This window comes from Molothrus aeneus, chromosome 6, assembly GCF_037042795.1.
Source record: "Molothrus aeneus isolate 106 chromosome 6, BPBGC_Maene_1.0, whole genome shotgun sequence".
NCBI lineage: Eukaryota > Metazoa > Chordata > Aves > Passeriformes > Icteridae > Molothrus > Molothrus aeneus.
Genome location: NC_089651.1, coordinates 1707688 through 1734955, shown reverse-complemented (window position 1 = coordinate 1734955; position 27268 = coordinate 1707688). Strand labels below are relative to the sequence as shown.

The window sequence follows — 27268 nt, the reverse complement described above, 5'->3', positions numbered from 1 at the left end:
AATCAAGCTGAAATTTTGACTATGGTATTTCTCTGCTGTGTTGGAATATTAACACAGAAATAAGTGTGTAATAAATAGTAATGAGTCTTTAAAGCATGTTTTTGGAGGATATACATGTGTACATTTTTCAGGAAAATGCGACTTTTTCCTTTATGCTTGGATATATGCTCCTTATGTAAAATGGGCATCAAAGCAGCCTTTTGCAGAAGCATTGCATGTTTTAAGGCCTAAAACATAAGGTGTTCACTGAGATGTAAAAAGAAAAGAAAAAAATGTGTGCCAGCTACATCATCAAGTAAGGGACAGCAGGAGCTGCATACACAGGCAAATAATAATTGAAAATTTCTGAACGGGAAAATGTCTGAATGCAGGGAGAAATCAGGAAATTGTTTCAATTATCCAGTAAGTTCCTTAGTTCAGAATGGGTTTTTATTGGCACAAGGAGGCAGCTTTTTTTGGTAACATTTTTGGTTAGGGCTTCCCCAGTGCTGGTCCATCTGAGCCATGCTGATGTGCTTGGGAATATAGCCCTTGGAGGAATATATTGTGGTTTGGTTCTTCTGATTTAATAAAAGGTCTAAGGAAACTTTCACTAGCAGTCAGGTGAATTAATTTGGGTTAATAATTTTATGCTCATTAAAGAGTGATGCATCCTTGGAAGAAGAGTCAAAATGGAGAGGAAGCACCAAACCAGCTTTTGCAGATGCAGGTTTGTATCTTGCATGAGCTTGTGCAGATCAACCTGTATGGAAAAGAGCTATGGAAAGTTTAAAAACTGCCTGAACATTAATGGGAGTCAAGGTATTTAGTGTAGAGCCCTAAGATTGAGTCCTTATCTTCTTGAGCAAATGTTACCAGTATGAGAAATGTGAGGTGTAGTTAATTCTGGATAGTTGTCAAAAAAACTAATAAATTCAAATCCTCCCTCAATTTTCAAAAAATAGTTGTAAAGAATATCAAGAAGTTGAAATTGGCATGTGGATGCTAATTATGAAAATCATAATTCTGAGGAGTGTGTATATTTTCGTAAGAGCACAATGTTGGCCTGTGATGGTTTATGTTCTTCCATAATTGAGAGATGAAAATGCTCAGTGGGAGAGAAATCCCAGTTAAAATTCCAGCCCAGTATAGTATGTGTTGCAAAGTGAGTTTTGGTACCAGATTGGTCATCCCGTTACGAAGGAGGCTGAAATTCTGTTGTAGAGTTGGAGATTTATAAAAGTCCTGGTTTGCTCTCTTCAGCAGTCACTAGGTTTTTAACTGGCTGTGGAGAAGATCGAGTTCAACATTTCAACAGCACATAGAGGAAGTTTCAAAAATACAGTGATGTCAACATGTCATTTACTGGGAAGAGATTATGCTTTAATCTCCTTCAGCAGAAGGCAGTTAATACTTGCTGTGAACCTATGCCTCATTGGTTGGTTGGACCCAACAAGGTAGGATTGCAGGGTTGGTTTTTCTTGCAAAAAATCAGGGTACGGTATATTTCCATGTGAAATTGCTTAGCTAAGGCAAAATATTAACTTTGCAGGACAGAGTTTTCCATCAGGAGGATTTATTTTTGTAAAAGTTTGTACTCATACATTGGTACTGAAATGAGTGAACACAGTACTTGTTGCAGAGGTGGACAGCTCATGGATTTCTGTTCCTTGTCAGGCAGTGATGCCATCCTTTTTGCATCATGTTATGGTGATTGTTTTGAAAGATCTCCCATGTCTTCAAGCCTCATTGCAAACAAATATGCATTAATGAGTTAAGCTACATTAAGGCAACGTGTAATCTTTTCTTACTTGATAACACTGTTAAGAAGAGGAAAGTACACAGCTATCACCATTATTTCATAATTGTATGTAACTTCTAAACTTGGTCTAAAATCATATGCGTCAATCAAATGCCCATAAAATTACAGAAAGTTGATGATTTTGAAATGAATGATCTTTTCTGCATGATCTAAACTGGATTTTGGTATGGCTTTGAGACACAATGATGAGTCTTAATCATATTTCTGGTCGATTGTGGTGCCAAAAAGGTCCTAAGATTGAATTGAATTTGTCTATCCAGTTAAACATGTATGTTTTGATGGTGTAAGCAAAAATTACTACTCTAAAATCAGTCTCTCAAAATCCAAAGAGGAACATTTTTGAAGATTATTTTAGCTTGGTAAAAAATATGAAATTGGTGTTTTCCTGTCCACTTTTGCATTTCCTTTGACATTTCTATATTGGCACATTTAATGTGATAGATGTTATAGGTTGATTTTTTTCAAATGATGCTGAAGATAACATAGGGTTTCATATGACATCAGAAATGAGTCTCACTTCCCTGAGAGTTCAGGGAGTTGACACAGTGCACAGTAAGCTCAGGATCTCATTCTGTGGCCACTTGCTTGCTTTTGTGGCCCCAGATACCTGAATAGTCTGACTGGAATGCTGCTTGTAGAAGTGAATCTTACATGAAGGCAGTCATTGGATTCAGTAACTATGGTCTAGATGATCTTGTCTAGTGAGACCTCCCTACTTTTAGCTAAAAGGACAGTTTTCTGAATATTATTTGAACATTACTATTGAAATGCTGTATGCCAAGATTTTTTGTCTGAACAACAAAATACAACTCCTTAGAAGAAGCCTGATGTGAAACAGAGCTTTCCTTTTCTTTTTTCTTTTTTTTTTTTCTTGTGACAGTGCATTCCTTTCTGTCCACATGTGAAATATGGCAAAGATACAAGATACTGAATAATTTGATTGCAGTAGAATGCTTCGTAGCAGAGAACAGGACCATAAACACAACAAGATGCACTTCCATAACAATTGTAATGTTTCTACTACAGCAACTCATTAAATGAATGTAAAACAACAGGGCTGTAAAAGGCAGAATTTTTGAATTGTGGAGAAGTAGCTGGTGGTAGTTTTTTTCTAAAAGTACAGTTAATTGTCAGTCTTACTGTGCTGGTGTTACAAAGCAATCTGTAATACAATGGCTTAAGAATAATGCATCTAATATAATACAATGGCTTAAGAATAATGCATCTTCTGGTTTTTGTAGCAGGGTAAAAGTAGTGTGCTCATTTCAAGCTGATTAATGAATGTACAGGTGTTGATCTGGTATATGTCTATTGTTGGAAGTGATAAAAAAATGATGAATTTCCTAATTAAGCTTGAGAATGGTTGAGCTTTCCTTGGCTGTATTTTTTAGGTCAGCTATTTTCTTTACATTTGTTGGGTTTGGTAATTATTTTGAAGAGACTTGAAAATAATTTTTCCCTCCTTTAAGATAAAGGTGTGTAAATACCTCTGCCTGTGTCTCAAGGAAAAGTAACATCACCTGTCTGATGTTACTGTACTGGCATGGAAAGTTGAAAATCCTTGTTTCTAGTTTTTAACATAATTTTGGTCATAAACACATCATGAGATGTTGAAAGTAACTGTTTTTAATTTAGACTGATATGAGAGTAGATGGAGCCTTTCTTTCTAGACTTGAAGTGAAGTTTGAGGCTCACTGAACATGAAAGCTCTTGGCCGTGCCCACGCCATTGGAACATCCTGCCTGGCAGGAAGCCAGACCTGATTCTCAATTGAGAGATCTCACACTAAGGTCCAGTAGTGTCCCTTCTCTTCTCCACAAGTGAAGATTAATTCTGCACAGTGGTAGCAGACTACTTATTTAGGAGAAAATATGATACCTTGTTTTGCTGTAGGTTCTTAAGATACTTTCTGAATTCTTTCAGAAATACAGGGGTAATAAAAATAATTTTTCTCCTGCGTAGAGTTTACAGTTTTGTTGTCTAAATTTTCTGGGCCCTAAAAGTTTTCTGATTTCTATCAGTGTGGATGATGATGCTTGTTTGGTTGATGGCTTGTAAGGATTTATATTTGAGGTACAGATGTGGTATTTAGGATGTGACTTGTGGCTGTAAACTATGTGCTTTTGTTTTGGACTGTTTTTAAGTATAATGGGTGCTTAAACTAGTGGTGCAACTCCATAATTTCATGGAATGTGTTTGGATTGATGGCTTTATTTTGATGACTTATAAGGAAGTGCCTAACACAGCAAACTAGAAGCTACTTGCAGCCTGCTGCCAAAGGAACGGAGAAAAATGCAATGGCAATATTGATGGTGCTCCATATATCTAAGATCATGAACCCAAACTAAAAATCCAGAAAGAAAGTCTCAGTTTGGCCAGAAAAACTAAAAAAAAAAAAAAAATCTTCTGTGATGTTGGAATTCTGCTTGTTATGCTATGTATAATGCATTTCTGCCCAAGAGACTTGCCATGTAGTTACTTTTGACATTTTAGTGGATTTTTTAGTGTTTAGAAAAATTAGAATGCTGACACTTTCCTGTGTTTCATTTATTACTTTACAGTCAGGACAGAAGATAAGGATATCCTAACCTAAATTGTAATCCCTTTTTCAGTGAGATTGTGAGCTCAGTATTATTTTCTCTATTTAATAGAAAACTGTTCACAGACAGTATTCCTTGTGATGCACCACTCTACAGACAGAGAAACCTCATTTATGCCACTTGTCAAAGCAGTGTTTCTTCCCATTGTCTAGTTTTGCACAAGGGGTGTGCTGTCTGTCTTGTAAGGGTCAGACTGTAAATATTCTCTGTTTGGAAGTCAAGTGATATGCTTGTTGGAAAGCAAAAGAAAATTTTCATACCACCCTTCAGTATTAATATTCTGCAAAGGTTTAAGATGGGTATTGTTATATTTGCTATTTCAAATGCATTGGAGGGCAAGTACCTTTTAGAAATACTGAAGAATAAATATGACATTTCATCAAATAGCAGTTTTTATGTGCTTCTGTGATTCTCTTTACTCTTTCCTTGCTTGCTCATCTTCCCCTTTACATAGTTCCAGTATTTTTTTAATGTTTACTTTTACTGGTTTTTATCTTAGCAATATTTTTTGTAGTGTTCCCTCTTTTTCTGCTGTATTTGTAGATACAAACAATAATTCAGTCAATCATTAGAGAGATCTGTAGGTGAATCTTACAAGCTGAAGAAATAGGTGTGTACAGAATTTATTGATATCTTACTTGTTGATATTGATTAATTGTTCCTATGGAAAAAAGTAGAGAAGAGTAAAAAAATTCTGGTGTATTTTGTCTTCATATGCTGTCTTAGGAAGAAAAGACTCATTTGCTGCCAGCTAGTGTATATTACCCAAAACGCTGATTTTTCCAGCCATTGACACAGTCTTGTTGTTATTTTTGAATGGTCATATTTAGTCAATTTGTGGTCAGTTTCCTTGCAGGAAATAGGTAGGTTTTCTTTGCATTTGTTAACTATGGCAGTGGAAGAGGAAAGTAAACCTGCTTTGGACAGATTGAAGCACTTAGAAAACAGAGCATGCATTTGCTGAGTCACATGTAATTGCAGAGCTGAAACCTTTCCCTTTTAGTTGGAGATGGAACTGCAGGAGAATATCTTTCTAATGCCTCCATTTAAAAGTCTTCCAGGCCACCACACTTCTAACCATGACCCAGATATATGCTCTTGCTTTGACAGCATCCAAACACCTCCTATGCAACACAAGGGAAACAGGAATTTATGGTGGGGCCCAGTCTCTGTAATTTCACCATAGTAAAATCACACATAAACAAACCATCAGTAGGTTATATGGTGTTTCTATAACTTATTTTGGTGGTGGGAAGGGAGACAATTTACCTGGTGTACCTGGTAAACAAAACAGTTTATTCATGCTTTATATTGTTTAATTCTCTATAGTTGATGCAGTTCTTCAGGTGATTTGTGTTTTTGTTGATATGAAAGACTACAGAAGTAGGAGCTGTGACTTTGTACCTCAGAATTGCTTGGTGAACCAAGAGCAGCAATAAACCCAGCAATTACGCTATGCTCAGCATAAATGCATCATCCTCATCATGTTTGGATGATTTTGCAGCCATGTGTTCGTTTCAGGCTAGTCTGTGGCAATAAACATGGGGGAAAAAAACTGAGATTTTACTGAAATGTGGAAGAGAAAAGAAAAAAATATGTGGAGGAATTGAGCTGACAAGACTGAAAAGCAGCAGCTGTGCTCTGGGTAGCATTAGATTGTAAAGGAAGTTTCTTCCTCCTGAGGCAGTGTAATGAAATGTATGCTTGATGTGCAAAGAGAGACTATCTCTCTTGAAAATGGAGAAATAAAATCAATTTTTATACTGCTTCACTTAGATTTTTTTGTTAAGAAGTATTTTTCAGGATGGGGTAGAACTCAGCAAGGGTGCAGTATGTTTAGGTGTTTAGTAGCTGAACCTTTGAGATGCTATCTTGAAATGAATCAGTTGATAATTAGTTATTATTTTCAGTGCCAAAATGTCCAAAATAGCCACTGTATTTGTACTAATTATCAATGGTTGGCATAGTCCATTAGTCCTGCTGTACTTCTACCCCTCTGTTCTATGAAGAGTACAGAGGCTTCTGTTATTTCCTTGTCTGAAAATAGATACTGTTGGTTTTTTTTGTTGGTTTTGATTTGTTTTCTTCCCCCTTCTGTGAAGGGAGCCAACATTTGCCAGGGGACCAGATATTTTTGAGGGGCTTGATACCTATAATCTGCAATGGATTTTCTTTCAAGTGTGCTGAAAGAGTCGAATCTGATGACTTTTGAATTTCAGAAGGAGACAGCTGGTTAATTGCACTAACCTTTTGAAACTCTGAGACAAGAGCTATATTCTTTGACACTTAGACTATTCTTTAGGTGCTGAATGGCAGGGGGGATACCAAATAGCTGTGATTGTTAGGAATCCATCCTGACCTCTTTTAGAAAGTTTAGCCTTGCAGCTGTCTTCATTTTATCCTCAGTTGAGGAATAAGATTATTTGGCTCAATGCAAAGGGTAAGGCTTGGGTAATTAATCTGTAACCGTGGTGCCTCAATGACAGTGAAGTGAGGAAGGGTCAGAACCCATTCCAGCATTGCTGCTTTCCTTCTGTTTCCTTAAGCATATTTCATGTTGCAATTAGTGCAGCCTATGCAATTTAATTTGGTGAAAAATCAGTCTCAAATACCGCTTTCTGTGAGGTCACTGCATTCATATATGAATATATATGAATATATGATTATATAGGCATTCGTATATGAAAAAAACCACTGTCTTCAAGTGATAGATAGTGAATAGAGACTCATCTGCTTCTTTGTTTACTTGTAAAACCACTCTCTGCTCTTCAGTACACAGATGTGCTGTATTCGGCTCAGGAAAGTTCATGAAAGCAGACAATTTAATTTAATGTATTTCTTTTACTCTGTTCCCATTTCAAACATCCTAGTTCTTTCCCTAATTTTTACTTAGATGGAGCTCCTTTGGCACAAGGGCAGACTGTTATCTGTTCCTGGGCACAGAAAGAATTAAAATGCTGTAAAAATTAAATAGTAAGAGCAGTTTTAAAGAAATAATAGTCCATTTGACTCAGAGAAAACCTTGCATTTCTGTCTGTTTTAATGTCATAGTGTGTAGTGTTTCCAGTTGCATATGTACCAAAACTGACAAAATTTAAATAGCTTCTGAAAAGAGCTAGGAAGATATAGAGGACATGTATAGCAGAACTAAGGGTTTAAGGGATATCTGTTTCCTTTGTATGAGGTGACTGCTGCATCACTGGCCTACAAAACATAACTGTAAATGTTTAAGCCATTCCCATCAGATAGGTGATGTTCAGAAGTTGATACTGCAGTCAGGTTTAAATATTTTAGTGTTCACTCACGTGGTATGTTTCTTTGCTGCTTCATTTTGCTGGTAATGTCACATGTTAAAATGGTACTTTTAAATGTAATGGGAAACTGTTCCCAAAACTATTCAGTAATTACAGAAGTGGAAGTTTTTGCACACTAGATTAAACCTGATTATACTCACTAAAGTTTTATTAATAAGTTACACAATTGGCATGGAAATTGGTATGTTAGTGCCTGTCCTACTATCTAAGCACATGGGAGTGTGGTAAGATGGAAAAAAGGGGAAGGGAAGGGAAGGAGCCTGAGCTTGATTAGGGGTTACCTTTATACAGATAGCTCTAGGGTGGGGAAACCTAAAGTTTCTCACTTTCTATTCAAGTTAGTTGCCATACTCAGTCCATTCTTTCAGATCTTTCTGGAAATGGCTCAGAGGGCTTCAGAGGTCTTTGGTGGTCTTGATCCCCACCTTTATAGTCTGTGCCCACTTCTTGGCCTCATTCTTGGCCTTGAGCTGCGCTGCACTGTGCTTGTTTCCAAAAACTAGAATGTTTGTCCTGGAAAAGTGCTGCCTTGCCTCTGCATGGCCCCCTTATCCAACACCCTCTTTTTCTTTCCTACAGTGTGTTGAAACACACACATTATGCCATCTTTTGGGATTCTACACAAGGTCATGGGAGTTTGCCTCGTTCAGATGATATGTAGCCTTGAGAATATTAAGTGGCTTGTCAGGATTACACTAAAGTAAAACTTGAATAACAGCCTGTAGCTTTAAATCAATTATTTGATTACCTTCAGTAATTACTCAATGAATCACCCATTTGATCCCTTCATAGTCATTGTAAGTAACATCCATTGAGTTCACAACTCCCCACTGATGATAGAACAATATCCTAGCATCTTCCTAGCACATGTGAAAAGAGAATAAGAAATTTGCATTCAGTTTAGCAACACCTGAACCAAGACAACACTCAGATTTTTTTTTAAAGATATAATCCTTCTCCTATTTAAATACAAGAGAGTTACAGAGTTCTTTTTAAATTCAGTTTTTGATATTTAGCTCTAATTTCTCTAAAATAGAAAATCTCAGAGTTAAAGCTTCTTGTGTGAAAGTTGGCTTTTTAATTTTTTTAAAATTTGCTTCATACTTAGATCCTTGAAGATACATTGAGCGAATTCTAGTTTTTCTTTCTTTCTTTATTGCCTTTATGTTTTGTTAGTGCACATCAGATTTACTACTCACTTTAAAGTCCGTGGAACAACAGGAACTGTGGAATGCATAATATACAGATCTGTCTTTTTTTGGTCAACAGGTTTCTTGTTTTACAACCAGCTAGCATATTTACTTGAGTTCTATGGGAAAAGTTCATACATCTTGTCTACTTCATTCTGGGGAAATAAGGAGAAAAGGGACACTCTTGGTACAAGATTCTGTCACTTGTGTTATAGAACTACTCTTTCAGGCTTTGCCCTCCTCCCATTTTACTTTTAATGTTTGGTGTTCTGATAGGATTCTGGGTATCTTACAGGATACTGTTTGGATATCTTACAGGACACTGTTCTTCAGCGGTTTAATAACTTTTTATTTGTGTAGGGAGTACAAGAATTAACTGTCTCAACTTTATGGCATCCCACTGCCAAACACACAAGAGCTCTCAGGTATACCAACCTTTCTAACTTACCTTCCTTCTGTATTCTCTGAGAGTCATCTTATTCTGGGAAATAAAAGGCATTGTTCTTCCAAGTTTGTGGAATTTCTTTTTGTTTTCTGAATGATGTTTATGAAAAGTTTGTGCTGAATGGGTACCTTAATTTTGCCCTTAATGGGTACTGAATGGGTGTTACAGTAGTTGCAAGACACCTAGTGTCCCAGGTGCACCTTTAACAGCTCCAGTTTATTTATTAATTTAACATCTTAAGCCTCTGTTTTAGAAGTTGTTTTCCTTTTGTTTTTCTTTCATCAGTTTTCTGTTGAGAGTGGTTCATAGGATATTGCTAGGCCTCTGCATAATATGAGGGGGGGAAATACCAGCACTCATCAAATTAGTACTGAGCTTAATCATGTGCCTTCTAATATGCTAAAGTGAAGAATGCAGCCATGGCAAGGCCATATTTCCATTTCTCTTAGAATTCAACAGGCAAGGCAAAAAACTGGTATGTATCTGTAAGTAATTGGGCATTGAATGCCAATAGGAAGAGTTGCACATCACAGCTGAAGGATGTTTCTGTTGAAAATTGAATCTGGCTATTTAATGTTTAGATTGTGGCAGGATCTGTGCCACCAAGAAAAGAAGAAAATGCTGCCCATACAAGACCCACTGTCTGAGATCAGTGACATGATTCCCTGTGGAGGGCACCAGCTTGGAGAAGGAGCCATCCCTCTTTCAAGGAAAAAAACCAATATGCTAAAAAAGGCTACAGATGCAATTGTCAAACCTCTCCATATAGCCTGTATAATTTCCCAGCAACAGCATAGATTTAGACCTGTGAAATTGCTGCAGAGGTGTCAAGTACAGGGGGGAAAAAATAGCAAAGCAGTCCAACCAGTACTTGTGCTATGCATTTAACCTGCACAGCATTCATGGAGTGATGAGGACAGGGTAAGGCTTTTAAATAAGTTCACCATGAAAAAGTCTGGCTTTTAAACTCAGGACTCTGACAATTTTTAAGCCACCCACTCTTCTGGTTAGTTTTAATACCAGCAGTCAGAAAGGATACATTGCCAGGTTCAGCTGCTATTGAAATTGCGTGTGGAACAGTGTGCATTAAATGGTTTCTACAGCAAGCAAATGGAAAAAAGCAGCACCATCATTTGGGAATTTTCAGGCTGCTATCAGACAGAAGAGTATCTCAGACCTATTTTTTCAGGGTTTTGGCATTAATTAGGAGCTCTTGGGTTTTGGACTTTGTGTATGGTTAGCAGTCTTTGATGTCAGTAGATTAAATTTTGCTTTAATCCATGCAGTGTATATAACTGCCTGCTTTTTCTAATGAGTGTAATAATTCATTTTCTTATTAATTTAAAATCACAACACAGGTGTTCTTCCAATGGAAATAAGGGAAAGACAAAATATGTGTAATTTTTTTCCCACTTCTGTACATTCTAATGTCATATCATAGCTATTTCTCATCTCTTTCTTTCCAAGTGAAAGTCAGGTCAGTAGTTAAATTTGGCTTGAAAGAAAACATTAAGGGAAAATGTATTTGTATATTCTTGAATAACATGACATTAAATCATTATATGATTTAATTTTAATTTAATTTTATAATAGTAACTATACAGTTCAGTAGAACAATATAGTTACTATTTAAAGGACTATGTGAATCAGACTTCTTTGCTGCATTCCATTTCAGTGTGGACTTACATGATACTGTACACCAAACTTGTTACAGCTACACCTAATATGTCAGAAGGATACCCAGCTAATAGCTGGGCAGGGGGTTGACTATAAAATTGAAGTCAAATTGAGGTAAGACTTCAGGTTAAAAGTGAATGGCAAAGAAAAAAATTTTAATAGTTGTTTCAACTTTTTTTTTTTTCAATAGAATATTCAGCATAGCAGAAAAATATGTTATTTTTACTTGGAATCTTAAAAGGGTGTGCCTAAATTTATTACAACAACATATATTATTGACTAAAAAGAAATAGATTTGTTTTCTTCTCTTCAGAAATTGCATTTCCAATTTAGAAAAAACGTTCTTTTTACCAATTGAAATGAATACTCATGTTTTAAAACAATGTGGGTGGCTTTTCTACCCTGATCAAAATATTGAAGTATATCTAGCATGAGTAGGCTAAGGTGGATGCCTAGTGAATTAGGAAATATAAAACAATTAAAGCTAGCATAAATTGTTTCTATAGCTTTAAAATGCTCACATTTATTTTTCTAGATAATCTGTCGGATACAGGTATATTGGATGATCTAAAAGGATTGTACTCTACTGATTATCAGGACCACTGTCAAAACAACAGCTAATCTGATTTTACTGCTTTTCATGCCTCTATGAAACTTCTATTCCTGTAGCTTTAGCAAACAGGACTGTTCCAGAAGAAGCAGGTAGCAGGGATAGAAGTTTGGCGTGTACAGAACTGTGGAGGCTGTGGACAGCATTGCAGGTCGTTATTTTGGAAGTGGACATTGCTGGAGATCCCAAGAGATCTGAGGCTGGAGACAACCATTATTCATTGTTACAGGAAATGCTGGAGTGTGTTTTATAATTCTCTTTTAAGAAATTTATTTAATATATTTTTAACAGACTAAAAACTTTTATTTTTATTTTTGTAAATTAGTCTCTAGTTAAGCAGAATCTTAGCCAACTCTATTGAAGGGCTGATAATATCCCTGAACACAAGTGCAGGCAGGAGCAGCGTTATGTGTAGACAAACACGTGAGAACCACAGATAGAGGCAACCAGCAGACAGTTCATAGTATCATTAAACAAAATGGTTAATCATAAAACATCAGTTAGATGTTTCATTTCTTTTCTTTGGCTTAGCTTTGAATAGTCAATTTGGAATTGAACAGACAGTAAGAGGATTGCTTTTGTAGGAACTATAGGATGAATTAATGTCCTTCTTTTCTTTTGATGTCTTGTAAACCATAATTCCAGAATGATAGTGTGTAACAACCTATTTGTACAGTCATTAGGTGACTTACAAATTTGATAGGCTGTAGTTGAGATCAATTGAATTAGAACTTTTTTTCTAAAGGTATTTCAATGCAGACTTTTAGTATTGTTTGATTCTTCTCTTCATGTTATTGAATAGAAATGCTATATGATGTGCAGTGGGACATGGTGCAGTTGCCATCAGAGAGGTGCGTTGGGATGATTTACGTGGCTGGAGTCCTGCCATGGATGGCTGCAAGCCCTTCAGACAAGCAAGGAGAGGCAGTAGGGTGGCTCTGTACATTATGGAGTGTTTTGACTGCATGGATTATAGGAGTAAGCCTCTGTAAGGATCAGTGGGAATGCTAGCAAGGCAGATTGGGAGTGTGTTCTGGACCATCTAACCAGGATGAAGAGGGAGATGAACTATTCTGTAAGTAGCTGGCTAATGTTCCATGATTCCTAGCCATTTTTCTTTTAGGAGACTGACTTGCCAAGTGCCTGCTGGAAATGCAGCACATGAGAGAGAAAGTGGCCTGGGAGGTTCCTGGAGTGTGCAGAGGGGAAATTCTGGACTGAGCTGGCAAGTGAGCCTGCTGGGGTGGTGCCTCACTAGACCTGCTGTTTACAAAAAGAGAAGAGCTGGTGGGAGATGTGGTGGTTAGGGGTCTGTCTTGGGCACAGTGCCCCTGAAATGATGGCTTTTGAATTGTGGGGAGGTTAAGGAAGGGCCTCAGCTAAATATCTATCTTGGACTTCCATGTTGGGGTACCTGTTGCCGGTTCCCTGACTTCTGGGACTCTGGCTGGGCCCTCCCAGGGGGCTCCCTTGTCGGGGAAGACCCTCCTGGAGCAGTTCTGTGTCAGGAAAGAGAGACACACTGGATTCTTTCAGTCTTCAGGTTCTTGTTTATCGTTATCTTATCTAGAGTTTTGCACGCTGTCCACACCAGGCTCAGTGCACTGGAAAAGCAGCTTGTTCCAAGGTCCTTTAAAGCTAAAATATCCAATTAAGAACTGACATCTGGATTATTTTCCCTTTTAACCCAATAACTGATCCCAGAGAGCTGCAATGGGGACTTTTCTGCCCAATTACAAAATGCCAAATGCCACCCAAACCCATGGAGAAGAAGGAAGAAGAAGCATGAAGAAGAAACCCAGGATAGCACCCTGTGCCCTCCATCTTGCTTCCATCCACAGCATCCTAAAAATCCCAAAACCTCAATTTCCCACCCAGTGATACACACACACACACTACTCTCTATAATCTATTTCACACTTTGGTGGATTCCAGTCTATCTTGAAGTCTGGGAAACTTTCTCCATGGATGAGGGTCAGAGTCAGTGCTGGCCGGGGGTCAGGGCACCCCAGAGCAGACATAGAAATATTCCCTGTGGTGCCCTGGGCTTCCACACTTTCTGAGGGTGGTCTTTGGCCTATTCAGGACAGTTATTTGGAGAATCCATTGAGTAGCAGTCCTTAATAACAAAGAGGCCCAGGAAAGCTAGAAAGAAATACTAAGGAAGAAATCTTAGGGATGCAGGAGCAGGCCATCCCCATTGTGCTGCAAGATGAGCCAGCAGGGAAGAAGACTGGCCTGATTGAAGAGGGAGCTTTTGCTGGAAATCAGGGAAGGAATAAAAAGAGGCTTAAGACTAAGAAAGAGTACAAAGATGTTATGTCGTGTAAAAAGAAAATCAGAAAGTCCAAAGCTCAACTAGAACTCAATCTGGCCACCACTGTAAGAGATAATAATAAGAGCTCTTATAAATACATTAACATCAAAAGAAGAGCCATGAAAAATCTCTATTCTGTATTGGATGTGGAGGGGGAGCACTGTGACCAAGGATGAGGAAGAAGTTGAGGTACTTGACCTCTTCTTTGCCTCAGTCTTTAAAAGACCAATATCTTCAGGGCAATCAAGCCCATGAGGTGGTAGGCAGGGCCAGGAGCAGAATGGGCCCCTGTAATCCATCAGGTTGGGTGGGTGGGCTGATCTGCTAGAGGGCAAAGGATCTGGACAGGACAGAAAGACAGACAGAGGCCAATGTATGAGGTTCAACAAGGTCCAGGTCCTACACTTCAACCACAACAAGCCCTCCCAGCACTGCAGGCTGGGGGAAGAGGGGGTGGAAAGTGTCCTAGTGGAAAAGAACCTGGGGATGCTGGTGTGTAGCCAGCTGAACATGAGCCAGTGTGTCCCCAGCTGGCCAAGGCAGCCACTAGCATCCAGACTTGTATTGGGAACAGTGTGACCAGAAGGACCAAGGCCTTGGACAAGTGATTGTCCCCCTGCACTTGGCACTGCTGACCCCACACCTGGAGTCCTGTATCCAGCTCTGGGCCCCTCACTGCAAGACAGACATGGAGGTGATGGAGTGAGTCCAGAGAAGGGCAGGGAAGCTGGCAAAGGGTCTAAAATCCTGTGAGAGACAGCTGAGGGAGCTGGAGTGTTTAGCATAGAGAAAAGGAGGCTCAGGGGTGACCATACTTCTCTCTGGAACTACCTGAAGGGAGTTATAGCAAGGTGGGTTCAGCCTCTCCTCACAGGCAGAAATGAGCAACAAGATGAGGATACAGCCTCAAGCTGTGCCAGGGGAGGTTCAGCTTCGAAAACAGGAGGAATTTCTTCACAGAAGAGGTTGTTAAGCATGAGAATAGACTTCCCAGGGAGGTGGTGGATTCACCATTCCTGGAGGTGTTCATGAAATGACTAGATGTGGCACTCAGTGCCATGGTCTAGTTGACAAGGTGGTGTTCCATCAAAGGTTGAACTCTCTCTCAGATGTCTTTTCCAACCTAATTGATTCTCTGATTCTGTGCAGGTGTGGTTTCTCTAGACTACTAGAAATAAACATAACTAATAAAAGGTATATAAAAAAAGCCAAGTGCAAAATATGTTCCATATGCTTAATAAGATACATTTGCATGAAGGATCTAAAGCAGTAGTTACAATGTCATCCTAAAATCAAAAATCAGTATGACTTAATAGTGTACTGATTCATTTAAATCTAAGATTTAAGATCAATATTTTATTAAGTTCTGCCTAGAAAAGCTCTAAGAAGATCTGTTCTCACAGGTATATGCATTGAAATTTGTGCTATTGCTTTACCACAAACATTTGCCACTTTCAGGAGTTGTAGCATCTTCTGTCAGCCCTGTTCTGCACTGTGTCTCATATTACTATGAGTATTATGTACTGTGAGTACTGTGAGTACTGTTACTCATAACACATAAATGTTACATGAAGATTGCAAATTAATGTGACTAAACATCACAGCATATAATACTGATTTCCTAGTAACACTGTTAACCAGAGCCAGGGTGAACAAATCTTTGGAACATTAATTTGTATTTATAATTGTGCTATTTAATACAGGCTATAATGATTTTGACCTTTGTGCACAAGGATAAACTAATCCTCAGGTTTAAAGTAATTGCCACACTATATTTGGTATTGACTAAGCAGTTACATTGCCTTCAGCATCAAACAGAAGCAACTTGCTAGACTTAATCTCAGACAGTTTTAGTTTAACAAATTCTGATTTTTACCCAATTATTAAGATTTTAGACTTTGAAGGATACCATGAAAATAGGCCTGACTTTGAAATTTAATTTAGACTGGTAGACCCAAACTAGTTGGGAAGATACTGTTTTTCCTCTCCCCCATACAGAAGAGTCCATTTCATAATGGACTCTTACCTTTCAAGCCTGTGTGTCAGAGGCAGTAGAAGTAATATTTATAATTTCGAGGAGCATGTTTTGCTAAAAGTGTGTATATATATATAAATGTGGAGGAGAAAGGATTAAATATTTGCAAATACTTGTAGAGAATTCATGGAGTGTACTTAAAAATTGAAGAGAGAAAATAAAAAGACTGTATAATGAAGCTTCCTTTGTTATGTTGGATGTTTAGCTATTGTGGTCCTACCTCACTTCTCTCAAGTGATTATGTTGTTTTTTCTGTTTCATGGTGGCTTGGCTATTGCTTGTAATAATTACTTTTGAGGGAGGGTTATTCAGCTTTGGAATAAAAAAATCTGTCTTTCATGTTGCCTGTTAACGGGGCCATATTGAAGCTCTTCTGTTGAGAACTGAAAAGAAAAATTGTTGGAACAATTTGAACAGCAGATAACTGTATTGATTAGATAACTGTACTGACTTCCCCTGTAAGGTTTTGTTAATGATCTTATCTGTGATGGGAGTAGAGATTGACCTGAAAGTGAGGAAATTTTGTGCAGAAGTTTCGTATATGTTAGAAAACATTCTTATAATTCATATATTAGCAAGTGTATTACCTTTCCATAGCTTTTTGTTATTTTTTTGTTATTTATGTTTTTTTCATAAGTTGGTTGTGCAGATTGTGGTTGCTTTGGTGTAGAAATTTATCAGTGCTGCTTTCCTTCATTGTAAAAACAGGTCAGCTCCAATTCTTTCCACTTCAAGGTAGTAGAACTACTTACAAATAACTGACTCTTGCAAATAACTTCCATCACATTCTCTATTTCTATGTTTTTAATACAATTAACCAGTTTTGGAGGACAGAGGGGAGGAAAAAGGGCTTGATTATTAAATGAACTGTTTTAGCATATATGTTATTAAGGTAGTATGAGATTAAATGGGGATCATGCCTTGGCATGAGAGAGGCATTATGTAGATAAACAGATTTTTTCAAGACTTGTTCATTTCAATTTAATGCTTAGTCGTTTGGTTTAGTGATTTTTGCTTAGTCATTCCAGTTTTTCGAAGAAGTGTTTCCTAGTTAGTACTAAGATTTTTTTCCTAAACCAAAGAAGGGACTTTTTGGTGGGCTATGAACTTCCTGGGAATGAAAATACATTATTTTCAGAATTAAATAAAACCAAGCCAAACAAACAAAACCAAAGGAAAAAAAAAAAAGAAAAAAAAAGCCACTCAAAAAACCCCAAAAAAGGCACACAAAACTTGATAGATGCTCATTCTCTGGTAGTAAGATTTTGATTTGGTTTGGGTTTGTTTTTTGGGTTTTTTTTGGGGTGGTGGGGCTGTAGGTTGTTTTTTGTTGTTTTGGGATTTTTTCAGTGTTGGAGTTTTTTCTTTGGAGGAAGTTGTGATATTTCTGACTTTGGGGAGTTTCTTTGTAGAGAGCTTTTTTTACTGTGTAGAGGGATGGTTACTGTCTGGAGCATTTATGGAGCAAAAATGCTGTCTGGAGCATTTTTGTTGGTAGAGAAATTCTTATTTAATGAATGGCTAACAAACATAATGATCCCTGAAAGATGATTTTTTCCCTCTTGCTTCTCTACATAGGTGTTATGGAAGTGGTTTGTGGAAGTGATGTAATTCTGTGAAAGTACGTTTGTGAGTTAGTTTAGGGCAGAAAATATTTAGGGTTCTCACTGAAATCTTAAGCAACTTGACTCCTTGAATTGTTGAAATTATGGCAGAAAAAATCATTCATGTACTTGGGTTCTTCTGGTTCTTAAGAAGGACTGGAAGCGTTCAGCAGTGCCTCTGATAGGACTCCCTGGAGGCATCTGCTGTTTCTTTAGTTTCTATGTAGCATTTCATGTTGTTTGTCTCTACCTTAGGGTTAATCTTGCTGTAAAAATACTCTATAAATGTAGAATGTGCTTAAACCTTCTGTGTAAGAAACAACAGAAAGCAAGCCAGCTAATTTTGCCTTCACCTGTTTCATCCTGTGTTATTTTCTGTATCTCTTCTCATAAAACCTCCCTGCATAGAGTTACATAAAGACTGAAGTAATTTTAATCTCTTGAGAGAATAATAAAGTTCAGTAAAAACATCAAATATTACAGAAAAAAAGAATTCAAACAATGTGGGATGTATTCCTAATTCTGCATTTTTTTTTTCTGTGAGATTGCATTATTTTTTATTTATTTATTCTCGTTTTTCTACTGTTCTTTACAGTATGTTTATGAAAAATGCTTGAGGGTTCAACAGTATTAATTGACTGGACAAAATGCTTCACATAGCAGAGGACCTCTCTGTTGCAGTGGTAAAATGTGAGCTAGCAGAGCAGTTGAAAATTGAGTTATAAAAGTATCTAAGAGATAGCAAGTTAATTGTGGGACTAGAAACAAGATGCTTTTTGGTTTGGGGTTAATCTGAAATCTCTGTATTCTGTTGCAAAAAAAATAGTAGCTTCAGGTCCAGAATCCATTCCCTGTACTTTTAAAAGACATTTCTATTGAAATAAAATGGAGAACTTAATGCATCTGAGCAGAATGGTCAGTCATTCTCTTCAAACAGAATGAAGTAAGAACTCACTGTCACCCACCTTGCATAAAGCTCAGCAATCAGTTTGAGGCCTATAATATATTTCATACTAATGTATTTGTAAGACCTTCATAAAAATAGTATTTTGAGTTCTTGGAATTGTTGCTATATATTGTTATATTGAGTCCTAAAAGTTAGAGCTTATTTTGTACTCCAGAAGTTGTTAAAAAATTCGGTTTTGGAACACAAAATGATCTTGGTTAAATATGAAAAGTGAAGTTGAACCTTTTTTATGATTAATGTTAGTAGGGAATTAAATTTTTCATGCTTTCCTTAAGGAAGACATTAAATATTTGGTTTTTTACATGGTCTATGTATATCCTATGTAAATGTGTTTATGAAAACTTCAAAACTCCAGAAACTCTTCTCAAAGTCTCCAAAACACCTACCCATAACAGCTGGTGTGATGCTATTTACATTTATAGAAATGCACGACAGATCTCAATTCCATGACAGCCTCCAGTTTTTGAGTGTTCTACGTTTAAAACTTGACTGAGTGCACATTTGATTGGGGAAACCACTGAAGTGTGTTGAGTTTCCCCCCCCCCCCCCCCCCCACCAAAAAAAGCTCATGTTTGGTGTGTGTTTGCAGGAATTTATCTGGGAGCTATCCTGGACTGGTGAGCATGGCCAAGGGGCAGAGGGGGCGGTCAGGAGGATCCCCAGTGCAGGCAGCAGAGGAGTGAAACCTTGTCCTGAGTCACAAGATGAAGCAGGCATCCCTTTCAGCAGTAAAAAGGGATTGCCAAGAATTTCTGCGTTTGCACAAAATACTTCAGGTTTCTGGGACTGATTTGTGAAAATGCGCTGTGGAGCAGTTGAAAATATTTAAAATATGGAACAGTCCTGCTGTCAAACTCAATGGATGTCACCAAACCATCCCATGAAATATGCACATTGCAAGCTTTCTTCCACAGTTCTACTAGCTGAAGGATATTTAGGTAGTTTCTATGTTGTATGAATAATGTATCCCCCCAATGCTTGAAAAAAACACTAAGCATAGCAAAACCTGTTTATTATAAAGGACCACAGTAAAATAGAAGTAACTTCTTGCACAGCTGATGCTGTTGAGAGAACAGACTGCTTTCAATATTCCGCCTGAACAGTGTAAATTCTGTATTACAGTGTCAAGCAAGTATTTGGAAAATATAAGAATAAGATTTATGTGGCAATATTTAGCAATGACTCTTCATGAAGTACAAAAATATAAAGTGTAAAAGTTATGGCATTGTCAGTTTCAGGGAGAAAAAATTCATCAACTCTCTAAAGTCAATATTGCAATGGATTTTTTTCATTTATTAATGAGCATATTAAGCAAAATGACATTTTTGTAAGTCATTACATTACATTATTAATCATTACAAATGTAAATGTATTGGTCAGAGAAATGCTAAATTAGAGACATTCACCTTGGATATTTTGTTTGATTATTATTTCAAAATGGGAAACAAGTGGTGTTTAAAATTCAGCGTGCTCATGAGATTCTTGACAAAAGAAATCAACAAATGAAGCTTTAAGTACTTTGTAAGATTGAAAATATGGAGTATGTGTACTGTGGAGCACAGTAATTTGCTGAATGTTCATACTTAGAAAAGTGATTTAATGCAAAGTAAAAACATAACTCCAATCTCCTCAAACTTCAAATAATTAATATGTTTTAATTGCTGAATTCCTGCTTAGTGTCAAGTTGTATTCAGTAATCTTCAATTTATGAGATTTCAGCTATCTTAGGATAGATATAACAGAATTCTTAGGATTGGAAGGATCTCTGGAGATCATCCAGTCCAACCCAGCGTCCAAAGCAGGCTCACCTGGCACAGGAGTGCACCCAGGTGGGTTCTGAACATTTTCAGGGAGGAGACTCCACAACTTCCCTGGGCAGCTGTTCCAGTGCTCTGTTACCTTTGGCATAAAGCTCTCCCTCATGCTGGGGTGAAACTTGCTGCGTTTCAGTTGATGTCCTGTCCCTGGACACCACTGCAAAGAGGCTGGCACCATCCTCTTGGCAGCTGACCTTGAGATATTTATTAATATCATTAATAAATAGCATTAATGAGATGCCCTCTCTGTCTTCTCTAGTTTAAATAGGCCCAGCTCCCTCAGCCTCCTCACAGGAGAGATGCTCCAGAGCCCTCATCACCTCTGTGTCCTCTGCTGGATCCTCTCCAATCCTCCTTGTTTTCTTGTACTGAGCAGCACACAGTACTTGAGATGCTGAAGCTTATTAGAAATCTGATTCATATCAATATGCAAAATCCCTTTTTTATCCTGACTGTTGCTCTTGGGGCAGAAATTTTGTACCTATAAATTTTATTAATTTAGAGTATAGGTAAATGTTAAGGTTCACTTTTTACTTTCTGTAAGTAGATGTGAATGAGGGAAAATAAGTTTGAAAGCTCATTTTGACAGGTTAATCACTGTGTATTTGTAAGAAACTAAAAAAACAATTTTGTTGGAAAAATAGAGATTTGTCAATTATTTAATTCTATACATAGATTTAACTGTACTTGCTCTGATCTAAGTAGATATGGTCACTGGACCTGAAGCTTCTTGAAGTGGCTTTTAAAAAGAAATTAAAGCATGCTCTGTGTTCTGGCAACGTAATTTTAAACTGGTGTTTAGGCTTAAAGGTGTAAGTGGATTACCTTCTTAAAAAATATCTGAAATGTGGAAATGTGTTTGAGTGATGGCCACCTGTGGTTCCTTTAGCAGTGCAATTCTGAATATGTCTGTAAGTGTTCAAGGCCAGCTGGGATGGAACTCTGAGCAGCCTTGTCTAGTGAAAGGTGTCCCTGCCCATGGCAGGTTGATTGGAACTAGATGATCTTTGAGGTTCCAGGCCATTGCATGTGTGGCTGAGTACCACTTTTTCTGGTACCTCTCAAATCAGAAAATATCCTTACTTGATGTACAAACACTTTCTTTTGCTTTTTCCCTTTTCTTCTCAATGAGCAATTAAAAAATTATCATTTTAAGTTAGATGGAGCAAACATCTTAGAGCAGCCTACTGGTCATGGATCTGTACCCTACAGAAAAGCATTCAACCAGCTTATCTAGAAGCTGCAGCCAGTTTTGGGTCTGGAAAACAGCCAGGGTTTTGTGATTTATCCTGAGGTAAAACACCAACTTAAGCAATTGTAGTTCATGAACTATGAAGGAAGGAGGAAAAAATAACACAAACAAACCAAAACCACACAAAAACCAACCCAAAGGCAAAAAATCCCATCAAACTCAGGCAGAGGAATTAATAAAAGCTGGGTTTTTCTGGCTTGGAGTATTTTAAGATGCCAGCTAAATTTCCTTGTCAATTTTAAGATATAAACTTATTTTTCAAATGCAGAATTAAAAATATTATGGTCTGGCTGGTGGTTTGAAACACCTCATCTTTTGGAAAGGCCTCTTTTCTAGACTTAAGTGTTTTTCCAACCCAGAACATGTCAGATTTCATGACTGTATTTCAGTAACTGATTGTGGCATATCAAGCAGATGAATTGGGATCACATCTATTTCTTCATACTTACTAAATGGGTTTTTGATTGCATGTACAAGTACTGTATTCCAGCTCTTTATGTTGTGGTTCATTTTACTGGCAACTATATTTCTTGGCCCATAAGGAGAGTCTTCAGTGTGTTAGCAAGTTTTCTGGCAATAGAAAGTTGCAACTGAGAAGGATGTACTGATAAAAGAAAACATTGGGACAATACTATGAGGTCCTCCCTACTTGTGGAATTTCTTGTGCTCAAGTTTTTCTTTCCTGTATGAGGGTGGGTTAGGGAACAGTGGAGATTTCAAAGTAAACCATGTGCACATGATTGCCTGGCAAACTTCTCTGCCCCCATTTTGGGGACCAAGGCCTTCAGACTGTGTGGCTAAATACAGGCACTCAAAATATCCAAGAATAGCAGACCTTTGAGCAGAATTATTTTAGGTCTGTGCAGTGGTTTAAAACCTGTGCACAGGTTTTATGTTTGCCTACCAATGTAAGCAGAACTTTAAATTTAGTGGAGCAAAGGTTGTTGGAAGAGAACTGGGTATTGATGGCCTGTCTCATGATTAAACAAGAAAAGCCCTGTTAGAATTATTTCTGAAGGAAGGTGGAGGAGTAGAAATATCTTGGAACTTTGTGTCACATACGTAGTAAGATTGTGCAGCTATAAAGAAATACCTTCTTAATAACACAAAAAAGAAAACGCAGCCTGCTTGTCTGCTTTGCACATGTTAAATGTTTTTTCTGGTCTTCATTCTGATGGAGGCTCCTAGGGGTTACAGGACTTGTACTCTGTGCTTTAATAAATCAAATTGCATCCTGGTGCTAACAATGCTTCATAGAGAAGTGACAGTGCTCTGCATTCAAATGACTCTCCAGTACACAAGAAAATGAGTATCCCTGAAGTGGCCAAGGAAAGGGCAGAGGAATCCATACAGTCTGCTTATTCAATGCTGCTCTGTAGGAAAGAATGAATAATGCTAGAATTTGGCATGATCAACTGGGTTCCTAAATGATGTGCTAATTAGGAAAGCAGACAAAACAAGAACTGTGGAAGCAAAATGTAACTTTAAGCAAAAACATGAGTTGATATGAATGGGAGGTTTTTTTCTTTAAAGAAGTCTGCACTGGGTTTATATAGAATTTAGTTTTTTAAAACCTGTTATTCCTTGGCAGGCATTCTCTAAGGAAGAGATAATCTGCTATTTCATCATTTAGAATGAGAAATCTGTGCGGTGTGATTAATAAACATGAACCTGTAATTAAATAAAAGAGAAAGAGGTTTGCGAAATAAAATAGGAAATAAAAAATGGTCCTTTGCTCACATTTGCTCTTCCAAATCTCAGTGGAATTGTCCTTAACTACAGGGATCTACATCTCTTAATTGTACCTGAAATTATAGACATGAAGTGCCATGTGAAGAAGCACTAAAATAAGACTTTCAATCTTTCTAGTACAGATTCAGTGAAGCAGAAAAGTGTTGGCCCAAAATAGGTTCTCTCACCTGGTGTGCAATAGGTCAATCCACACACACACTTGAGGTATGTGATTTATTTACAGTTCTGCATGGAAAGGGGGGCTGGGTGGCAAATCCATGAAGTCAGCACAACAACTACCAAAACTTTTCACTGTTTATACATTTTAATAAACAAAAGCATTAATATTCATTGGGTACAAGTTACGTAGTTCTTTTGTTAATTCATATTCTCTCTACTATTGGTCAGTATTTCTCTCACTTCTCATGCTAGGTAGTCTGCATGCTCTTTCTCCTTTGAGTTGGTTGGTTTCTTGGGTTAGTGGTTGTGATCTTTTTGTTAGAATTACCTTTTACCCAGCTGGAGCTGATTCAGCCCAGTTGCTAAGTTGTCCTTATTAGTTTCTTCCTTTTTCTTCCTTGGGGGTTCTGCCAAATGCCCTTCTGGCCTGTAAATTTTGAATTGTGTCCGCTATCAGTGGCACATCCTTCTTGCCAAGCTTTGTTAACCTCCCTCTAGGTGGGAGATAATTGAAGCATGTCCGGGCCTAAATGGTAACAAAGTCATTCTGCCAACAAGTAATTTGCCTTTCTAACACCTGGACCTCCCTCAGATATTAGCTGCTCTCAGTTCCATGGATTAAATCTCCCTTCTTGTTGATGAGGCTTGAAAAGTATACAAAGAGCAAACGCCAAAATCATCCTTTCTTAAGAAAATTTTACATCAATCAAATTTTGCAACAAGAAGAATGCCTTTACAAGTAGAAATCACAGCTACAAGAATGTAATATAAAAACCTATTCATAATGTTTGCACATCCATTTTGTCATTTTATACTTTAATCTTTGCAAGGAAATAGATTTGCAGAACTGTGCAGTAGGCAGGGCTATAAATCAAGCAAGGCCTAGAAAGAGCATTCTTAGAAATGCTCAAAATTTCAAAATCTGTTTTGAGATGACTCTAAAGCACTTGTCAGTACCTCTCTTGCTCCTAGCTTATATAGCCACTACCCATAAAAGCTCAAACCATCTCCTGTGCAAAAGGCACTTAAGTATCACTGAAGTTGGACCACAGAATCTCTTTCTGGGTAGATACTGAGGCTTGTAAAGGCCCAGTTTACCCTAGTACGGAAATGTGTCCTCTCAAATACAAAGTGCAATATATAAATTCCAGTTTTTTGCTAGTGTAGAGGGTTTCTCTGAGTACCTCAAACTAAGAAAACTAAACTGAGCAAGGAGCTGTGCTGGCTCAGACACAAAGCCTTATTTCTCCTTAATATCTTCTACTACAATATAGGTAATCTCCCAGAAAGCTTGCCCAGATTGTCTTTATGTCCTTTCCCCATATTTGTCTCAACTTTCCCATCTCACGTAAAATCTCAGTAATTGTCGGGTTCGGCTGTCTGTCTCTGCCCCGACACGGGTAGTGTGGTTCTTGGGTGGCACGCGTTTTAAAGGACGAATCTGGACTCTTCAGCTTTTCGGTCTTCAGGTTGTTTATTATTTCTTATCTACAAAATTTTCTGTCTGCCCAACAGAGGTCTGATCTGCAAGCAGTCACAGGCACTCTCTGACCACCCACGGGGCGGTCATGTCTTTTTATACTAATATCTACGTACATAATATTTACCTTTATTTCCCAATGCTTTTCACCCATGTTGGCAAGTGCACCTTCACCATAAACCAATCCCCAAATGCCAACATCACCACAGGAGATGGAGGACAAGAAGAAGGAAGAAGAAGGACAAGACACGCCCTGATCCCTCCATCTTGTCTCCATAACCCCCCTGTACCCAAAAACCTTAAAGTCTATATTTCACCCTCTAAATGTGTCCCTTTTACACCTTTTACTCTAAAGTGATTCTCTTGTCCTCAAACTCTTGTTATTTCTGTGGATGGATCAAAATCAAGCCACCAGACACTTCTGGCAACATTCCAGGATTTTCGAGACCCCCAAGGGTTCTCCTGGCATCTCTGGACATTGGGAACGATGTGCTGAGATCCCACAAGTAATTATTAATATGAATGTCAGCTTTCAGGTAGGTAAAGCTGTGTCATTGATGTCATTCCTCTGTTTTGCTGGGTGAAGTTGCTGCTTTCTGAGATACTAGTTTAGCATCTTGGGAAGCCTTGATCCTGGTCATACAGGACTTTCATAAACAGCAGTTGCAATATTGGAGGTAGAGAGACAGAATAGCTGCAAATAGAACTTGATAGTTATATACATTACAGATGCTTACAATTCAGTTTCTTTTTGAAAGGCTTCTCAGGGTTTTCTCATGGCTGTGGTTAGCAAGGATTTTTTTTTTGTTGGTTTGGAGTGGTTATTTTCTTTTTTTAACTAGCACCTAATTAAAAATGAAGGCACTTGTTATGTGGTTTTTTTTAAATTGCTGTTATAATCAGGTAATAGCCTCTAAAGAAAAGCAATAGAAATGTCAGTTTATTAAAGCAGTCTCCCCTATAATTTTAGTATATAGGGAGATATAAATCCTGAAAACTTAGGAATGACATTCACTGCATGGGTTTTTTGGCCAATGTTACGAATTGGTAATCTTCCTTAATGTAATTATTTTAGAAGTCAATGGCCTTTCACATGCAAGGAAACTGTAATTTTTGTACATCCTTTATGAAAGAGTTCTTCCAGTGGAGCTGTTATTGTACCACCAGCTTTTGAAGGCTGGAGAAGAAGATGACTGCTAATCCTGGACATGGTGTGGAAATATTTCCTCACTTCTCAAAAACTTAATTCTATAAAGGACACACTCACTATATCACACTGGATCAGCTTATTTTAGTAAATATAGTAGTCCAGTTGATACCAAGATAGCCAGTTCCTATCCTCAGCTCTACTGCAGACCTGCTGTATAACCTTGAGCAAGTTACTGCACTTGCATCTCTGGGCCACCAGTCACCTGTGTGTTTTATCTGTTAAACAGTGTAGGGCAGAAATAATTACTTTTCATAGTATATGGAGTTGAGCCTTTCTTGTAAGTGCCTAAGCAGCAATGTCAGTACTACAGTCTATGGGCCCTGCTGTTGAGCAAATACATATAATAATAATAATAATAATAATAATAATAATAATAATAATAATAATAATAATAATAATAATAATAGAATTTTGGATGATAAAGTGGAAAGAATACAATAAATTATAATGGAGACTTTATCTTGCTTTTACTGTATGTATTAGAAATAGTTCTCTTTCCTTTGTTTTCCTGCAAACCTTGGTTATTGGAAAAACAAAATCAGGAATTAATAGCTTTAATCTCTAAGGCTTGGAAATAACAATACATTTATCAATGAGGCACCTTACTCCATTGAGGATTGTGCCACCTTTCTCCAGTTAGATTTTCCCTATCTTTGAAAAACTATCAACTCTGCTTATCTTAAATCACAGACTAGACAAGACATATGTTTTCAGTGGATTCTTAGTGTTTTTATATATATATATATATGTTATATATGTCTTCAATGTATACATTTCCTGAAAAAGCTCTTGAGTTCTAGCTAGTGCTTGTTGTAAATTCAAGCTCGTTGGTCAGTAAGACTAATGCAATTGTATTAGTGGGAAGTAGTTAGCTGTGGTACTTCATAAGTAACAAAGTTGAATAGACTTTACGTAGCTTTTAAAAAAATGTGACTTCTTCATGGATTTGTCCTGATTAAGTTTCACCCCTATTTTTCTATGATCTAAATGTTTGAGTACTACAGAATGCTTTCTCCCAAAATAGTAAAATATCAGTCA

The 27268-nt window shown here is 37.5% G+C and overlaps 1 protein-coding gene across 2 annotated transcripts in view; it reads left to right on the top strand.

Moving 5' to 3' along the window:
* The window catches only part of LUZP2 (leucine zipper protein 2), a 148200-nt gene that overhangs the window by 1161 nt on the left and 119771 nt on the right, over positions 1-27268 (top strand). The window lies entirely within an intron of this gene.